Genomic DNA, 18459 nt, shown 5'->3' with positions numbered 1-18459 from the left:
AGAACAATCACTGTATTTTATTATACAGCCATGTTTATTTTCACTTTACCTCTTGTGGTTCACCTCTTGCTTATTATGTTGCTGGATATGACTCTGTAACCACGTTGTCTAGAGAAGTGAAAGGCCACAGTATGTGGATATCTGCATTGGCTTTTTAGAGCTGAATTGTGGACTGAAATCATGCAATGAAACTCTGTCTGAATCTTTCCGTTTCTAGGTCTTATCAGAATACTGTTTTTTTCAACCTATTTTATGCCATATATACCAAAAGGAGATTATGGGATAGAGGCAAAGTAAGCCCCCCATTATGAACGTTTTCCTGACTGAATTTTGGGACCAAATTCTTAGACAAATATATCTGAATGAGAAGTCTCTGAAACCACTTCCTTATCATTCCTACTTTGCAAGTCCAGTAACATCAGCCCGTGCTCCTTAGTTGTGACCTCCAGCACATCCTCCAGTGCTAGCTGGAGCTGGGAACTTTTTCATCATTTTCCAATAGTGTTCAAAACTCTTTTTTTCAACAAACTTCCCCTGGTAGCACGTGAAAAAATAGACAAAATTATTGTGTTAGTGCTACCTTGCAAGAGTAAGTTAGCAACAAAAATAGCTAACTACCATTGCTCAATCATTTCTTTGCTTGTTTTAGCACCGTCTCATCTGCTGCCTTTATCTTGATTTTTCCCTTACTCCGACTACAGCTGCATCTGTTCTCCATTTTCCTGTTTGCGTCCCAGAGCACCTGCAGTTACAGAGTATTTTGTCACCTGTTGGAAAAAAAGGAAAACCCTGTGAAAGTTTACAAATGTCTCTGCAGAGACAGTGAGCAACAAAGGATGCATTTATCCCTGCTTCAGGCCGAGCAGCAGTGAGAAAATAAACAGGCTGAAGGCTTCTGCGAATGCTGGAGATGCATCTGGCTAGATGGCAGCAATGGCCAATAAGTGCAGTTGGTCGACATGGAGGAAGATTTATTTTTAATGACAATAGCACAGTTCTGAGAGGAATGGCTGCCTGAAAGCGCTGTCCTTGGACACTGGCTGGCTCGGGTGATCTCTCGCAGGAGCTGTGGCTGAGGTGCAGCCTCGGGGCTGGGAAATGGGGCTGGGAAGTGGAAATGGGGTCTCCTGGAGCTGAGCAGCAGCCCCAGGGATGGGGAAAACTAGCATGAGGTTAAAGCTGCTGTGGAACTCCAGAACTCTGGGGGCAGCCATGGTCAGGCCCCTAGGGCAGGAGCTCTGGTCCCACGTTCTCCAGAGTTCTTCCTTCTCGCGTGCACTTTGCGCTGCCTCTCGCGGTCCCAGCAGAGCGCGCGAGCTCAGCACAACCCACGCACCTCCTGTACCCCGCCAGTACATCTCAAGGCATCATGAGGCACGTTTGAATTCCGTCCCCGGTGTTTTAAAAGCGTGACTGACTTCATTGTCAGTGACAGCCATGTGTGCTTGGAGAAACCTCTCCACCCCCAGCCCCAAGTGCTCTGTGTGGAAGTTGAAGAGTTTATAGTGTTGCAGTCCTTTCCGTTTCTGTGGTGTTTATTTCCCAGCAAGCTCCAGTTGTCTTTTGCCTGGTAAGCTGGCTTTGTGAGATGCGTGGGGTCCTCAAAAGAGAGGCAGGCACACCTCTTCCCTGCAGTCCCACAGCTGTTTCCACCTCTCTGCAGATACTGAACTTGCATTTCCCATTCCTGCTGCTGACAGTTGTGTGCCTAAAGCCCTGCGCAGGGAATTCGAAGGTTGCCTGTGAGGCTTTCCACTTTTTCCAGCTCTTTCAATCCAACTAGTCTTCCTTCCCTGGAGGGAAGTGAGGATTTGTCCCCAAACAATGGGGGTACAAAAGTGCTGAGGGAATCTTGGGTTTCAGGCTTCATTCATTACATGTCCCTGTTGGTTCCTGGTAGCTGTAAACGAGATGCTTTCTTTGAGTGCTGAAATTGATGAAGCAAGAAAAATCCAGGCTTGCTGTCCGTTCATATTTTACATCTATTAATAAGTAATTAATTAAAAAAGAAGCTGATGTTCCCATGATGGGCTGCTAAATATATGCGAGTGCAACTATTGGCATTAAAAAGAGATTTGACTGCAGTTGAGTAGTTATTTATATTTTAGTAAATCATGTGGGCCCCAGTTGAGATGAGCAGTCTCATCATTGTTTTTAGGCGCTGCACAGACCCTTTGTAGGAGGTGCATGTAACCCCACCAAGCTGAGAGACTGCAGAGATAAAATGGACAGAGACGCCACCATAAAGAAATTAAATTATAACTCACCATGGGTGCAAAGACAGGGGTTGAGTCAAGAAGGGAAAGCAGATTCCCTGCTTCCCTGTTCTTTCATTAAGTCAAGAGCTGGTTGACTCACAATTCAGCCCTTAGATTTAAATCTGGGTAAAACTTGAATTAAATTTTTATTTGCTGAAAGCCACTCACCTCAGATATGGGTTAGCCAAAATTATGTAAGGAAAAAATAAACAAACTAAGAGGAAAATAAAAAGTTTTGGAAAGCCAGTAGATTTTGTTTTGATATTTCTAAACAAGGTTCTGGTTTTGTTTTAATATTTCTAAACAAGGTTTCTGGTTTTGTTTTGAGACTTAGTAAATTTTAATTGCAATATATTGAACACAAACAAAACAACTAACCCATTTCATTAAACACATAGGTGATTTTTATTTGGTTTTTTTTTTTTTTTTCCTTTGCATGTTCTCAGTTTGGTCAGCTAGCCAAATAAATCAGCTATTTGCACAACTGTAGTTCTAATTAGAATGTTGAGCCCTGGGGACTTGGGCTATATATTTTAATACAGTACATATTTATAATAGCAAGTACCCTGCCTGGTACTCCATATATAATAATAGCAAGCAGTCAAGAGCTCTGGGGATATGGGGGCACTAGGGAAGACCCACTGCCTTTTAGCTCTTCAGATTTTTACTTTCAGTGATAGTTATATTTTGGAGGGTATTGCTTACAAGATAAAATTTGCATTTATTTGAGCAACTCACAAATGGGATTCACTGCAAAGCTATCATTAAAGGGAAATAATGCAGAAGAAGGAACAAAGGATGCGTTCTCAGCCAAGGCTGACATGTAGACACTTTTCAGAAATCCTTGATGCCATAGGAAGAATGCTGTTTTCTCACTCTACTGTGACCTCCCAAAATCCTGAAAACCAAGCAGTTAGGTACAGTGCTGTGACTGTTCAGCTGTATTTTTGTCTATTTGCAGTGTTTCTACCTTGCAAGCAGTGTAGTGATTTCTATGATCATTCCTGTCTGGAAGCAGTTTCCTCTGTCCCAGTTCAAAGCTGCAGAGCCCATTTTCTGTGAGTGACTTCCAAGGAGGAGGACTCTGGCATCAGATATTCCTGATGTGCTTTTTACTTGTGCAAGTGTTGCCACTTACAAGTGTAAGTGACTGGTAGGAGCTGAAGGAGTCACTTGAAGTTTGGCTCTATTACTCTTCCTCATCTTCTTTTAACTGTTCTGGTTTAGTGCTTTCTCCATTTGCATACGTCCATGAGAAATAAACCCATTAATTTATTCAGCCTTATAACCATGTTAGAGAAGCTCTAATAGGAGAGAGTGAGATGTTTTCTTCCCAGCACAGGCAGTGTGGTACTCATCCTGTTTCTTTCTTGCATTAACTCTGGGACCCAGGGCACTCTGCCACCCTGTCTGCAGTGCCTCATGCTGTGATGTGGCAGTGGTGGTGCTCCCTCCAGGTAATTTCTCTGCAGTATGCAGGGCCAATGCTGTTTTTGGTGCTGCTCCAGTCCCAGCTGAAGGGCTCAGGTGTACTCCTCATATGATCTTCATATAATGAGGCAGACTGCTTCCTATGAAGCTGTATAGGTGTGGGGGGAAGGAATATGCCTTGGGATTGCTAGGCCTTGACTGCCAAGTCAAAATTTACAGAAGTTACAGAATTTTAAGAGTTGGGAGGGGCCCACAAGGATCATTGAGTCCAACTCTTAAGTGAATGACCCACACAGGGATTAAACCCACAATCTAGGTATCATTAGCACTATACTCTAACCAGTTGAGCTAATCTCAGGGTCAAGTCCTTGTAGATTAGGATCAGGCTTTCTAGCAGAGAATTCTTCAGGTTTCACTTCCCTTGACGTAAGAATTGTCACTGTACAATGCACCAGTCTTGTTCTGATAGTTTAGTTGCAGCATGACACCCGACTAGGGAGTCATGGATAAAATCTAAGGAATTAGACTTGACCAAGCCCCCTCTGACTCTCCATGGGTATGCTTTGATGAGGTTAGCTTTATTCACACTTCTGGAAGCTTCTATTGACGTCCGTGAGGGCTTCATATTACTTAGTCCTTACCTTCAGAAGTCTGGGGCATTAGTGGACAAAACAAGGGTCTGCTCCAAGCTGTCAGATTTCTTTCTCTATTACCTCCCAGATGCCCCATTTAGTACTATCTGATGGTGAATAAAGCACTGAAACAGGCTGTCAAGAGAGGTGGTGGGTGCCCCATTCCTGGAAATATTCAAGGTCAGACTAGAAAGAGCTCTGAGCAAGCTGATCTGGTTGGAGAGAGAGGTCACTGCTCATTGCAGGAGGGTTGGAATAGATGACCTTTAAAGCTCCCTTCCAACTCAGACAATTCTATGATTCTGATTCTATGGTAGATACCATGGCGTCAAGATAAGTGAGAATGTGGAAGGAGAAAAAGATAGATAAGATGGGTGGGGCTGGAGACTTGAGGAGCTGAAAGTAGGCTGTAATATACAGGAGGGTGGGCAGACATTTTTCCTGAGTACATATCATGGAATCATGCATATAGGGATCTGCCTCTACTAGTCTTTCTTTGTTCAGGAATTCCACTGTTAGATTCCAGTGGTCCTAGCACTCAACCCAAACATTCCCATGAAAAAGAAACATGGGTCTTCCTGATGATGCTGCCAGTGCCCTGCGGCAGAAAATTGTGGAGAAGAGAAATTTTTATTTCTGGTTGCTGCTGTTCTCTATGTCCACGTACTGCTACAGTACCAAGCAAAGGTTTGTCTAGACCAGAGCTCGGGGCTACTTATTATCCTCATAACCCATTTCCTTTTGCCAACAGCATTGGCTTATGTGGCTAAGTCAGAAGGGAATGCTCCCATCACAGGCAGCCTCTTTTCTATGATCTTCATTAAGCTTTGGGCCATTAACTCAAGATGTGTGATTATTTTGTTTGTTCAAATAGCAAGACAAGCAGAGTCTCCTTTGAGTGTTTCAAGCAAACCAGCATGACTGAAAACTGGGAGCTTGCCAGAAAACATTACGTGAAATAGTAGTGGCAGGTTCATCTTAGTGTGGGCGGAGAGGGAGCGACGTACCCTCTCTTTTACTACTTCAAACATGCAGTGTCCATATGCCATAGTTGAGCTGGTTTATGGATGGAGAATGAAGGATACTACTCCATCTCCTTCATGCAAATACTGTGTGAGTGCTGTGGAATATAGAATCTTAGGGATATGAGTATCAGCTGTTGCTGCAGTCCAAACACACAGCACCAGCAAGCAGTATGTTATAGACAGTACCATTTTCCTGCTTTATATTTAGTGTTAGTACATAGAGCCAAATACTAAAAGGGGGGTGGGTGGGTCACATGATGAAATTAATACCATTAATTATTTAGAAACAATCAAAGGAAATACAAGACATCTGGCTTTAAGCCCAAACAACTCATGGAACTGCTGTTGCCTTGTAACCTCATCAGCTCTTAGTCCAGTCATCTCTCTTCTTTCATTATGAATACAGGAGATGCTTCCCCCCTACCCCCCCTTCCCCACCCCTCTTTCCTGCCTTATTTCTGGCAGCTTGGAACACAGATCACAAGACTGAACTATATAGTTTACTGATTTTGTGTGGATAAACGCTGATTAGTTCTGTGGTGAAAAGACATCCCCCCACATCCCCACGCTATACAATAGTGTGAGATGAGCAGTGTGTTACAGCCATAGGTCACATTTTTCTCCTCATCTTGATATTGGGGAGTAGCTGCTGTAGGAGGAAAAGGCACTGTTGCTACTGTAGTGCTAAAAGTCATCAAGCACACGTGTTGCAGTAGGCTGTGCACAACAGGCGGTGAGAGACGGTTCCTGCCCTGAAGAGAGGAGGGTCTCTACGTAGGCAGAAAACTGGAGCAGAACAAACATCACAGCAAATGGATTCTGCACTGGCGTTGGCATTCACCTTCCCCTAGCTAGGCTAGTGGTCTTATCTTTTGCAGCTGTGGCCAGACATTTTTCCATCAGACTGATCTTTCAGTGGAAAATCTTTTTCTTTAAATGAAAATTTTCTTGGGGAATAACTGTTTTACCCAAGAAAAGTCAAATAAATAATTGCCAACTGCTGGTTCTGAAAGACTCATTACTCTTTTTTTTCCCCCCTCCTTTTTCCAGGTAGTTGAAGAAAAAATTCTGTTTTAGTTATAAGAGAGGTGTATTTTTGTGGAAAGCCCTTCTCATTAGAAAAAAAATACCCACTTCACTGATTCTTCCAACTCAACTATAGAACATTTTGGGGTCCTTTTCCCTTAAGTGATTATATCATCATGATAAGAGTTCCATTTTCTCTTCAGCTCAGTCTTTCTTAGTATAGGTGATTTAATACAGTTTTATTATGAGAATCTCATCTTCCATAGGCAAATTAGTATATACAAGTTCCTAAAATAGTTTTATCAGGGCAAAGCAAAGAAGTTTTTGCTGGTGATTCTACTTTTCTGTACTTTGGCGAATGTGGGCCCATTTTGATGGCTCAAATGCTGATGTATTGAAGTCATTCTCATTACATCTTTGTCTGTGGAGAAGCACTTTCATTTTCTTTCTTTTCTTGCTTTAATCTGAAAAGCATAGATTCACTGACTGTTCTCTTAATGGTTGTTGAGAGTGGCTTTGAAGAATTCTTATTTTATGAAAAGGCACTGAGATTTCTGTCACAGTAAGCATCTTCTGACTGTCTTTACCTGCTCTTGACTACTATTTTGAAGATGCACATTCCCAATTATCTGTGAAAAAGTATTGAAATTTGCTTTCTTGGTTCTGGGAAGCTTGCTTTAGACTCCTGCTCTCTCTTATTTGTAGTATTCCATAGCCTACTCTTGTCCTCAGGAAACAATGGCATCAGTTGAACATATTAGGTGTGATTTTTTGAAATACACAGTTACCCGCATTTGGTTCCTTCTTCATTCAATGTGTGTTAACACTACCTTCAACAAAGGCAGAGTTAGGCCTATGCAGAAAGCTTTAAAAACTGAAAATGAAACCCACCTCTTGCATTCTGGGCTATTTGCAGGCAAGAACATATGTTATGAGTGCTTCTGCTGCTTTTCAGGGTGTTTGTTAAAGGTGCTTGGACTCTTCTCTGAGTAATGGAGTAGTTAATTTTAATGCTATGATAGATTTGTTTCTTTTATATTGTCTCTTTTAGTTTATCGCATAATGGCATTTTATTTCCTGGAACTAAATGTAAACAAAAATTCTAATAAACTGAAAAAACCCAAACAAACAAAGAAACAAAAACAAAAACAAAACAAAACAAAACAAAACAAAAAAACAACAACAAAACAACAACAACCAAAAAAAACCCCACAAAACCCCACAACGTCTTAGATTAAGCTGTTCCAAGGTTTTGTTTCTTTGTTTCCTTATACTAAAGCCGGTACTTTTTATTTTGTTTTTCTCAGATGTAATCATTAAGTACAGTCTCTTGTTTACATAAAACTTACAGTTTTATTTTTTCTTTTTTCTTCTCTCCCTTTTCTTTTCCCCTTCCTGACATCGGCATCGCATGTTGATGTCAAGAGCAGCAGTGGTTGGCAGTTTTCCTCAACTTTGCGAGAGAGAGGGAGATTGTGTTGGAATGAAACCTTGCTCTGCGTACAGCCTGCTTGAGATGCAGCATTGAAAGGTATAATCTCATTTTCTGTCTTGAAACCAGAGATGAAAACCACAAACAGGTAGAAATCTCGGTGCCAAACCACCTGTTGAGTTGTAGCCGAAAAGCCTTTGGCAATACTTTCCTCACTGTATCCAGTTGGAACAGTTACATGGCTGATTCCTACAGTATCTTTCTGTACCTGCGAGTTTGGTAAAGAGGCTAATTCATTGGAGAAGATTGGGATTGAAATTCAGTTAGAGTTAGCATGGCAAAGAATCTTCTGCTATTAGTCTTGCTTTTTGCCTGGAGTAGCATACATCGCTCATATAAGTCAGTTCAGCATTGAAAATACCAATCCTGAAGTCACACGCTGTGTATTAGAGAGAAAAATGAGATTTGTTGAAACAGCTTTGTGTGGAGTCCAGATCTGCAATAGCATGATATCCTAGAGGTCAGAATTGAGGTGACTGGATGAAACTGTGAAGACAAAAGTTGTGAAGTACCCTGCTGACAGCATCAGTACTTCATCTTTTGAGGGTATTACAATTCAGAAAATCACTTGAAATCACGTTAAAATGCTATCCTTGGACTGCTACACATATGCTCCCTGTGACATACGCCTTACAGAAACAGCCACTGTGTGTTAATATGGCATTACAATTTTGGACTCCACCCACAAAATTAATAACATTCTTCAAACAAGAGTGATGTAGGATGCTGACACATTTAAGCCCATATGTTCTTGGACTTGTGTCCTCCAGTGATGAGAGAACTAGAAATCCCAGAATTTTTCTTATTTCCTCTGAAGCCATGCGGGTAAACTAGTAGAATGTGAACACAGGCTAGCAGGGCTTGGACCATGAATAGCTGAACAGTCGAGCCACATTTTATACTTTTACATGCTCTTGTGTGTCCTATTCTGGTAGTGGTACTCGTTGACTTTCATGAGTTTGCACAACCATAATTTAGAACAGATTTGGGCCACGCTATTTATATTTGTGCAGATTGCCTCATGTTTGTGAAACAATTATTTCCTGTGGATCTGTAGCATTGTCCAGTGTTGCAAAATGCTTTCATATGTATATATGACTGGTTAAAACATGAAATGTGTTTTGAAGCAACATGACAAAGAGCAGTAAAATCTGCACAGTAACTGAGCTTTACTTGGCTGTCCATACAATGTCCAATTAATGCGGTTACTGTGCTCTGAAGTCTCTCCAAGGCTGAGTAAGACATGCTGTGGCCTTGTAAAAGATGCAGTGTTTCCCGAATTTTCTAAAGATTTCCATTACAGATGCTACAATGACATGAGGACAGTGTAATCTGTATCTTTAGTAGCAGTAACAATGCAGGGTGTGAAGTATATCCCCAAAATCTGAAGGTGTGAATTCTAACCCATCAGCGAGCTGTGTGAGAATTCTATAGAGTAAAACCTAATTCTGTGCCGAAGAGGAACACTGTGAACACCCAGCATAAAATAGAAGATGTTCTGTTCTCTACTGCACTGTCTTGAGCCAAACTTGGGATCTAAAAGCCAAGTGAGGTTCTTTCATCACCAGTCATAAAGATGCTGTAAGTCAGATTGTCCCCTCAGGCTATATTTTGACAATGTAGTAAATTGAGCTTTGGGAACTTTCTACCAGATCGAGAACTCTGTCACCTCAAAATGCAAAGCACGGATCCATTATAAATTCTCTGGTGCAGTTTTAAAAATATATTTTGATGTGTTGACTTCTACCAGCAAGCTCTGTGCCTTATCTGATACCTTTTGTTCCTTGCTGCTAGCGTTAACACAAATAAGGGCTGGCAGAAATGGCATCTCGTGCCCTCACATGATCCAGTCTGTACTGTGGAGTTCTACATTAGTGCAGTCTGTAAAAGTTTCAATGATTAAGAACCATCAAATCCGTTACTTCCCTGCATTTTGTTGTCTTTCTATTCTTCCCTTAGTCCTGGAAGGTGGCACGGGTATCAGGAAGTACAAAACTTGATTTATGTTATAAATGGAATCAGAAAATGTCTCAGTTTTTGTATATGTGTACCAACACTTCCAATCTGGTGAACTCTGTTGAGAAGAGTGAAAAAACCTAAGTGCTGTTTCTTGCACAAAATGAAGACAGGGCAAAGAAAAAGTACATGGCCAAATTCCTTTTTGCCTGAACTCTAGAGAAACTAATAAACAGGCAAACCTTCAGAGTTTTGATTTGAGGATGAGTTTGAACAATGTTAAAATTTCTTTAAAATTCTTATTGTTTTCTTCTGCCATCCTCCCCTTTGCTTTTCTCTGTTGTGTGATGAATGTATCATGTCCACATCTCGTGACTGTAGCTTTGTGTTTGAAGCCACACTAGCACAATGAATGTCTTTAGTAAATTATATTTCAGAATTCTTCCAGGGAATCTGCAGTTTGGAAAGGCAGAGCTGATTGCAAAATCTTCAATTTCAGAAATGTTCTATATTTGAATGTATATGGTTTCCTTGATCTTGGTGTGCCAAAATGATTATCAATCTGAGGATCTTGGTCTCATGGAAAGAATAGGAGAAGAGGAGGAAAGATATTTATAGTGAGATTTTTGATACTGCTATGTTTAAAACTTATTGTTTCCTGGAATTTTAAGAAATTTTCAGTTTGTTTTCCTTCCCTCTCTAACCTAATTAATTTTTAGGGATATCCCCAGGGATGTAATTTATAAGACAAATGAATTACATTAGAAGTTGCTGTTATGGTATAAGCCCCCTTGTTTAGGGTAAATTTAAAATGTAATTTTCTGTGTTCTTTCCATCTGTAAATACTGATCTACCAGTGAAAGTCTGGGTTTTTTTTTTTATTTTTTGGAAAATTTTGTTGCCAGTGTTGAAAGTAGTAAAAACATGGAAATTAAAAAGGAGAAACATGGCTGTAATTCAGCTGTGGCTAGCAGAAACCTTCTGAAGTAGCACTAGCAGAGAGGTAGGGCTTTTTGCTTTGACTTTTTTGTCTTTAAAAATAGCTTTTTGTAGAAAATAGTCAAATAATAACTAGTATACAGTCAACAGTTTTCTGCTTACTGTAAAAGAAAAATATTCACCCTCGAGAAAGAGTTTTTAGGAAGGAAAAGCACATACCAGTTGCATTGCTCTGTTCAGGACTGTCCCAACTGCAGTGTTTGTATTGGTGAAGCTTCTTAACCTTTTGAAGCCCATGGATCCTTGTACTGTGCAGCTTCTTTTTAACATCCATGCAACCTACTGACTTCAGCAAGGTAGTACACACATTAAAACATTTACCTTGGGCTTCCACGGCTATGCATTCTTTTCTGAAGAATTAAGGAGACACGAGGGCTAATTGCTGCTCCTGGTAAAAGCAATAGGCATTTTGAGAGCAGGAGCAAGTTTGCTGTAAATTCAGGCCAAAATACAAGTTTGGAATTTATTTGGAGTCCAAAGTTTTCCAATAGCATTGCAGCTAGGTCGTTATTGCTGAGGTTGGATAGTGACACTGACTTTCCTTTTCACAGAGAATGAAATGCAGAAAATAGTTTAAATGGGGATAAAACAAAGTATGGTGCATCTTTAGCAACTTTTGTTTTGATTAGATGGAATAATCCAAGGAAGAGAACTTAGTTCATAAAACCATAGCAGATGTAGCAAAACATCCCAACATAAATTCATCAGAGTATCCATGCCAGTGTGTAAATCTCAGCTTGTTCTCTAGTGCCTCTGCCTGGCATGGGCTTTCTGACCCCACCATGGCCAGGTTCCAGCTGCCCACCCCCACCCTCAGCAGGATTTGGGGAGCATCTTTCAGTAAGTGAGGAACTGCCTGGGAAATTTGCCTCAGGAGATGATAGCAAGGAAAGGGTGTTGTGCAGGGAGTGTATTTTGAAACACTGAATTGCACTTTTTTTAGTTTTCTATTTCCATCCTGTGTTCCCAGCTTTTCTAAAGGAATCCTAAGTAATTTCAAAACAGAATTACTTCACTAGCATTTGTGTAGCCCTCATGAATATGGTGAAGCCTGACACTCCCCGTCTCATTTTTTTCTGGAGGTGTTCAACAGTCTTACGGCATTAAAAAAAAATCTTCTTTCTATGTCCAGATAGCATTGTCTTTACTTAAAGATAAGGTTCAGAAGCAGATATAAAACATTTATTAGGTCTGCTCTAACTCTGACTTTTTCCTTTTTTTTTTTTTTTGAGATGCTAAATTATCTTCTTTTCCTTACACAAATTATAGCAAATACAGTGCTATCCCAGAGTCCCCAGCTTCAGTTTTAAAATGGATCAAATTTAGGTTCTGACATAATTGGCAGAGCACCATCATTTTTCTACCCCTCCCTCAATCTGGGCCATAATTGTGGATATCCTGTGGACTGCAGCCCAGAGACTGCCAGTGCTGGGAGCATACGGAAGGGAAGAGATGATGGCAATAGCTCTGTAGCTTGACCTGACATTTGCATTGTTCCTCAGTTGCTCAGTGTGATGAGGGGAGCAGAGGGTTTGGCATGAACTGTAAGAAACTGGCCATGATTTGGAGGAGCAGTCTCCCCTGCCTGGCTCTGATGTTATTAGTAGGTGCCGTTTGCTCTTCAAAAAATAGAATACAAAATAGGGGTGTTTTAAATAAAGAGAAAGAAAGCAAATAGATAGAGAAAGTCATACTCTAGGTAATTCCACTGCTTGCAATGAAGTTTCACTGGGAATAGATATTGACCCCATAAAATCCCTGGGTCACAGACAGCCTTATGACAGGCCCTGATAGCTTTGTGAAGACAGATTATGTCAAGCCCTCAAATTTGGAATCATAGCAATTCCTCTGTAGTAAGATTGCAAATGAACACCCATTTGGAGATTGCCAACATTATCACAGTTTGTCAGGGTGATCTCACAGCCCACAAAGCACCGTAAGAGATTGCTTTACAAGTTCTGAAAGATTAGAGCGTTGAAGTATGTGACATTGGAATGATGCTTTGATGCCTGGCTTTGTCAGTCAGCCAGACAAATAAATAATATCCAGTGTTTTTATTAGTATAAAGCATAACAGGTAATAAAGATGTATGGACACACACTTTCTTGTTGCAGCTATGGGGAGCACAGAAATGCATGCTAAGAGAAAATGGGATGTGTGAATGTCAAACCCCTCAAACAGGTTGAGTGTCTGTGTGGGTCAGTAACTTACTGCTATTTCAGCAGGTACTAGTTCAAAGCATTAAAATTATTGCATGGCTAAATGAAACAGCAGAAATATTTGACATTCTAGGATTTTGGCCATTTTGGCCAGAAAAGCATGAAAACATATATTCTTGTAAAATAAGGATGGAGTGTTAAGGGCTGCAGAAACTGTGGGTTCCTCTCATGAGCTGTGAGAGAGAGCAATGTAGGAGTGCACGTAGGAAGTGGCATGGAATTAAACAGCGGAAGAGTGTAAAATCCAGCCTTTCTTTACAGCCTGGAATTGTGGAAAAGCTTTTTGGGTAATATGGTATGCTCAGATTTTTTTAAAGAGCTTCAGATCTCTTAAAACTTAAGAGATCAATGTGAGAATAGTCTACAAGCATGAAATTGTGTTTAGGACTCTGCATAAACAATTGAACATTTTAGGCTACACTTTTCCAGATTTCTTCCACATTCAACCCAGATTTCCACAAAGGATGCCTAGTCTGAAAACCATTTGTGGAGCCTCACATGAAAACTATTTGCACTGGTAAACAGTTCCAAACAAGGCAAATTTGCTAATCTTTGTGCTTTGATAGAAAACATCAGTATGTTTTTGTATATACCAGTGTTCCACCAAGGATAGAAGATGGATTTGATTTATGTCAATTTTCAACCTTTAGACTTTGTGGAACAGAAGGCATAAGATGTACATTTGTTACACTCCTTCATTCTCAGAGAGCCATGAAGTTGTAGTAATGTCAGATCAGCTACAAACTCCTGCATCTCTGATCCACTTGTAGTTAGAAAACAATCGTCTGCATTTATCTCGCATTTGTAGAGCAACTTAAAGTTTGTCCTGGACCCTGGAGAGCTTTTGTCCCCATTTCTCCATCCATAAGGGCAGCAGAGTACTTACAGGTACCCAGGCTTTACTTAATGATTGCTTACACAAACCTGGAGAAGCTTGGCTGAAAAACCTGGTGTAAGGGCATAGAATTATTATGACTATTATTAGCTGAATTCCTAAACCTAGACAATGTATTTGCACATGTAAGTAATTATGATGCACTTCAAGGCATTCTGTTTGTAATGCTTTGTAATGCTTTGCTCTCCATTTCCTACAAATCAAATTACTCAGGGATAGATTTGATTTCCACATCATTTTGAAAATATTTTCTTTTTCTTTTTTTAATTTCCTTTGTATTAATTTTTTTCAAAGTTCAAAACACCACCAACTGTGACTAAATGCATAAACCCAAACAAAAACCCCCTAAAGTATAACAAAATTAAAGACAGCTTAAGATGATATGCAGCAAACAATGTAAATCATACCTAACAAACGTGGTTGTAATAATATACCTTGTCCATGTCTGATCCACTAATAACAAATACTTACTCAGAGAACAAATAACTCATTCTGCTTCTCAGAAAAAGAGAAGCAAGACCCAAATTCAAATTGTATCTTACAGTCTAAACAAATGTGAAAAACCTGCCAAATCTTCTTATAGAAATCCCAACAATCTTGTATTTTCTGGGTATCTTTTTGGAATAAGGAGACTGGGAGGAGGGGAAAGAAAGGCCAGCTTTTACTGGAAATGTGTGTCCTGGTCCTGTAGTTATTCCATGAGAATTCCTTGGTGCCTTCTGTTGAAGGGTTTCTCTTGCGAGTACTGGATTCAAACCAAAACCTGAAAGCACAGCCTAAGGCTATTTTTAATAATTTGAAATTTTCTCCTCCCTTATAAGAAGTTCCTTCAGAGTGTTGGGTTGAAAAACAGATTACAAGTGAACTCTGGTCAGTTTATAAAGCTTGTTACAAGAGTAAAGACTGTTATTAGAAATTAGTGAATGCTTTCCTTTTTCCCTCATGTCAGAATAGGCTTTTGACATTTTCACATTTTTCCTCTTTGGTTACATAAGCAATTCCTGTTTGTTTAACAGAATAGCATCATCCTCCCTGTCCTGCACTGTGGGTGTGGCACCGTCTTCCCCAGGCCCTGGTCCCTTCCCTGTTGTGGAGTCAGTCAGGTTTGGTTTAGTTCTGGGCCACGAGTTGCCGGCAGCGGTAATGGGCACAGCTGCTTCCCAAAGTGGGCAAAGGCAGATGTTCAGGTATCTTGCAAGCCATGGCTGCCCTTCCCTGCATTTTTGTGTTGTTTGTGACCCGGTCCTGGCTCAGCTGGCTGCAGTGCCAGCTTTGCCACTTGCCCTGTCAGTGCAAGGAGCTGTAGCCTCACTGCCTGCTGGAGAGAATTCATGTCTAATGATGTTTAAAGAAGCTGAGTGTTTTCCCTCTCATGTTAGACTTCGGGGTAGAAAACAGTTGTTTGTCTCATGTCTCGTCTGTTGCCCTTGTTGCACCTAGTGCTCCTCACTCCTCCGTGGGCTGCGGTCCCTGTGAGCAGAGGAAATTCAGTCCTTTGCCTCTGTGTGCTGGTGAAATCACTGCCCTGCAGGGGCTCTGTGCTGGGAGGTGGAGGATGGTATCTCTGTGTGACTTTTGATTTTGCCTTGAGGCCTTTTGTCATTCAGCATCTCCTCTCCCACTGTCCCTACATGTCCCTTTAGCTGCTGGTTTACCCAAAATACCCCCGTGCTGCCTCTTGCCTGGGGTGGTCCTGCAGGGCTGTTCTCTTTGCCAGAGAGGTTATGGCCATGAATTTTACAGTTTCCACCTGATGTTTCTAGTCCCTATTATTGCTTGTGGTTTAAAAGGTGCTGTTGTCTGAGTCCACACTACCTCTTGCAAAGACCTACTGTCTAATACACTCAGGTAAATGTGCATATAAGAAACAAACAGAAGATGAGCAGGATCACTAGAGTGGCATAAGGTAAGAAAGCATTTTTAGAGCCTCTCATATGGTATTTGGCATCATGAACTTCTGCTTAAATTCTATCAACAGCAATATGCACTTAAAACCTAAGCCATAGAAATTTCTCAAAATCATAGCTGAGAAACGTGCCTTAAAAATGTGAGCCAAGCATAGCTGGTACAATTTCATGTCCCAGAGTGTAGGATCCCAGATTAGTGTCACTTAAGCTGTACTGGGGTTTTTTTGGTTTTCCTTATTAAGGAATACCCAATTTTGCAATCACAACTTCCAGCAAAGATGTTTTCTTCCCAAACCAAAAATATGAACCTTATTATCTGGAAACAGAGAAGTGGCTGTACTGGCTACAGAAACAGAGATCCCAGTTTCAGATACAGACCAATCGCCTAGCAGTGGGCTAACAACATTCACCTCCATTTGAGTACCAGAAAGAAAATCTTAATGCACTTTGTGTGTATTCTCTTTGAGATGCTTTTTAAATGTCAGATGCTAGGCCATTTTTCCCTATACATCTGTATAAAGTTCTGTCAGGGGAAAGAGGGGTTTGGGAAAAGGGAAGGTGTTTATAGAACATGTTCTGAGGGGCTATACAAGGCAAATTTACTTCTGTGGTACATGGGCTTAGGAGGGAAATGGAGTAACAAGAGAAGAAATGAGAAATTAATGTATAGGCAGAACCTCAAAGCTCAGAATTAGATTCTGTTCTTTCTTTTCATAGCAAAGTTACCTGCTTTATGAAGCAGGTATTTACCCTGTAATATTTTTATAAGAATGCATTCCTATTTTCAAAGACACAAAGAGCTCAGAACATGGTTTAGGGATTGGAGAAAATGTATATCAGTTACTTGTGAGTAACTGTTCCTTGTACTGAAATTAAAATTAAATTTTTGATACTACTGTCATTCTTTGATTGAGACATGACGCTATAGAATTAAGCTTATAGTGCCTGTCATTTAGCTGGGCTCTGTTTTAGTCAAGTTGGCCAAACTATCAGAGAAAATTAGGTTTCTGAATTTAACCTTTTAATCTGTTGTTTCTAGCACTGCAGCACATCACTTCACTGCCCTGTAGCACAAGAACTGCTCAAAGTATTGTTCTGAACTTGAACTGGTGGTGTGCTGGTCCAGAGCTGCACTTTGGCACCTTCAGTTAATCTTTCCAGATCATGATAGTAATTTAAATGTCTCTGGAGAACTTGTGTCTTGTCATGTGTTTGCATATCTCTCAACCTGTCCATGATTATGGTTGTTTAAATGGTTTTGGATTTTAAACTTGTTGGATCTTCTTTTAAAAGTCCCATTCATTTAGTTAGTGTGGGGATGGTGCCTCTGCCAAAGCCCCACATGGGTTTCCATTTGTGTCTGCTTTCTGGATTCTCACAGAGAAGAGGTGGCATGAGATTTGTTCAAGGAGGCTGCATTCATTTTCAGTAGACAGATCTCCTGTTGCACAGTGATAATGTGGAACAGTTAAGGTCGCATTTATTCTGCACTGTAACCCCCACTAGCAGAAGATCAGGGTCCATATAAGTAGGAAGGATTTGCTTATTTGTTGGAAGACTGTGGTGAGGTCTTAAGATACAAAACCTCCTCTATATCACAGCTCAAAATAGTGCATTGTCCCCAGAGGATGGCAATAACAGATGTTTGTGAGAGGCAAGACCAAGCCTCCAACATGATCAGGAAGATCATTATCAGTGGAAATTTCACTTTGTTATGATGAAGGGAAGTGAAGCACCATTTATTGTCACACTGAGAAGTTTTACACTCTGTTGTGTTATGGATAGAGTAGAATAGTAAAACAGCTTCTACCTGGCATGCTGTCAGTGCAACCACCGGTCACAGGGAATTCAGTCATGCACAATGCCTGCACACCAGGGAAAGTAAACTTCTGTAATACATAGCATAGTCATCAAACTCTCTGCATGCACATCTAATCTATGCAACTGTTTCCTGGGTTCATGTCTAGTGTGAATACAGGTAAACGTTATTGCTTCCCATAATCATGCCAGTGGTCAGCAAGAATAGACTTAACAAAATCTTGGGAAAGCATCAGAACAAACAGGCACATGTTCTTCATCTTGCTATGCAGTCACCATGTATGAGAAGCACAGACAGACAATACATCATATGTGAGGGCAAAAAAACCCAGACTATACCCCATGCAGCCATCACACCTTGAAAACAGACATAAAATGTTAAGTCAATATGAATACACAGCTCCTAACAGTCTAATAGAATAGATCACACCACAGCCAGGTATTACATCTGTTCTCAGCACTAACCATTATCATTAGCTTAAAACACTTAAAATCATTGAGCTTCTTCAGGTCTGGGGACAGATTATAGCAGGAAGAATCTGCTAAATAGATTTACCAATGTTGCAGGCAGGGACCTTGACTACATTAAAACAATACATTTTGCATCTCAAAGGCTGTAGCTGTTTTCAGAGGAACAGTCTGAATGAAAAATGACACTAACACTGGATAGCAATTTCTTTATCACTGTGTAAATATGGAGCTTGAAACCCTTGGACAAACAACTGTGCCAAACTGGAAAACAATTTGCCTGTGAAAAATCAGGCTTGCAATGTATGGCAAGTCATCAGCCATCCTGTGTTT

The 18459-nt window shown here is 40.6% G+C and overlaps 1 protein-coding gene across 47 annotated transcripts in view; it reads left to right on the top strand.

Moving 5' to 3' along the window:
* The window catches only part of ZBTB20 (zinc finger and BTB domain containing 20), a 471634-nt gene that overhangs the window by 303095 nt on the left and 150080 nt on the right, over nucleotides 1-18459 (top strand). For 41 of the 47 annotated variants that reach the window (XM_021548945.2, XM_021548925.2, XM_021548918.2 and 38 more), the window contains one exon: nucleotides 7803-7903. The exons of 3 other annotated variants lie outside the window; for them this stretch is intronic. The gene's annotated coding sequence lies outside the window, so the exon portion shown is untranslated. Of the gene's footprint in view, nucleotides 1-7797; nucleotides 7904-18459 lie in introns of all 47 variants that reach the window. 3 more of the 47 variants (XM_077781231.1, XM_077781228.1, XM_077781223.1) reach the window with 1 other exon arrangement.

The sequence above is a fragment of the Lonchura striata genome, chromosome 2 (genome assembly GCF_046129695.1).
Source record: "Lonchura striata isolate bLonStr1 chromosome 2, bLonStr1.mat, whole genome shotgun sequence".
NCBI lineage: Eukaryota > Metazoa > Chordata > Aves > Passeriformes > Estrildidae > Lonchura > Lonchura striata.
The sequence above is the reverse complement of the archived record's forward strand: the minus strand, read 5'-3'. Positions and strand labels throughout refer to the sequence as shown.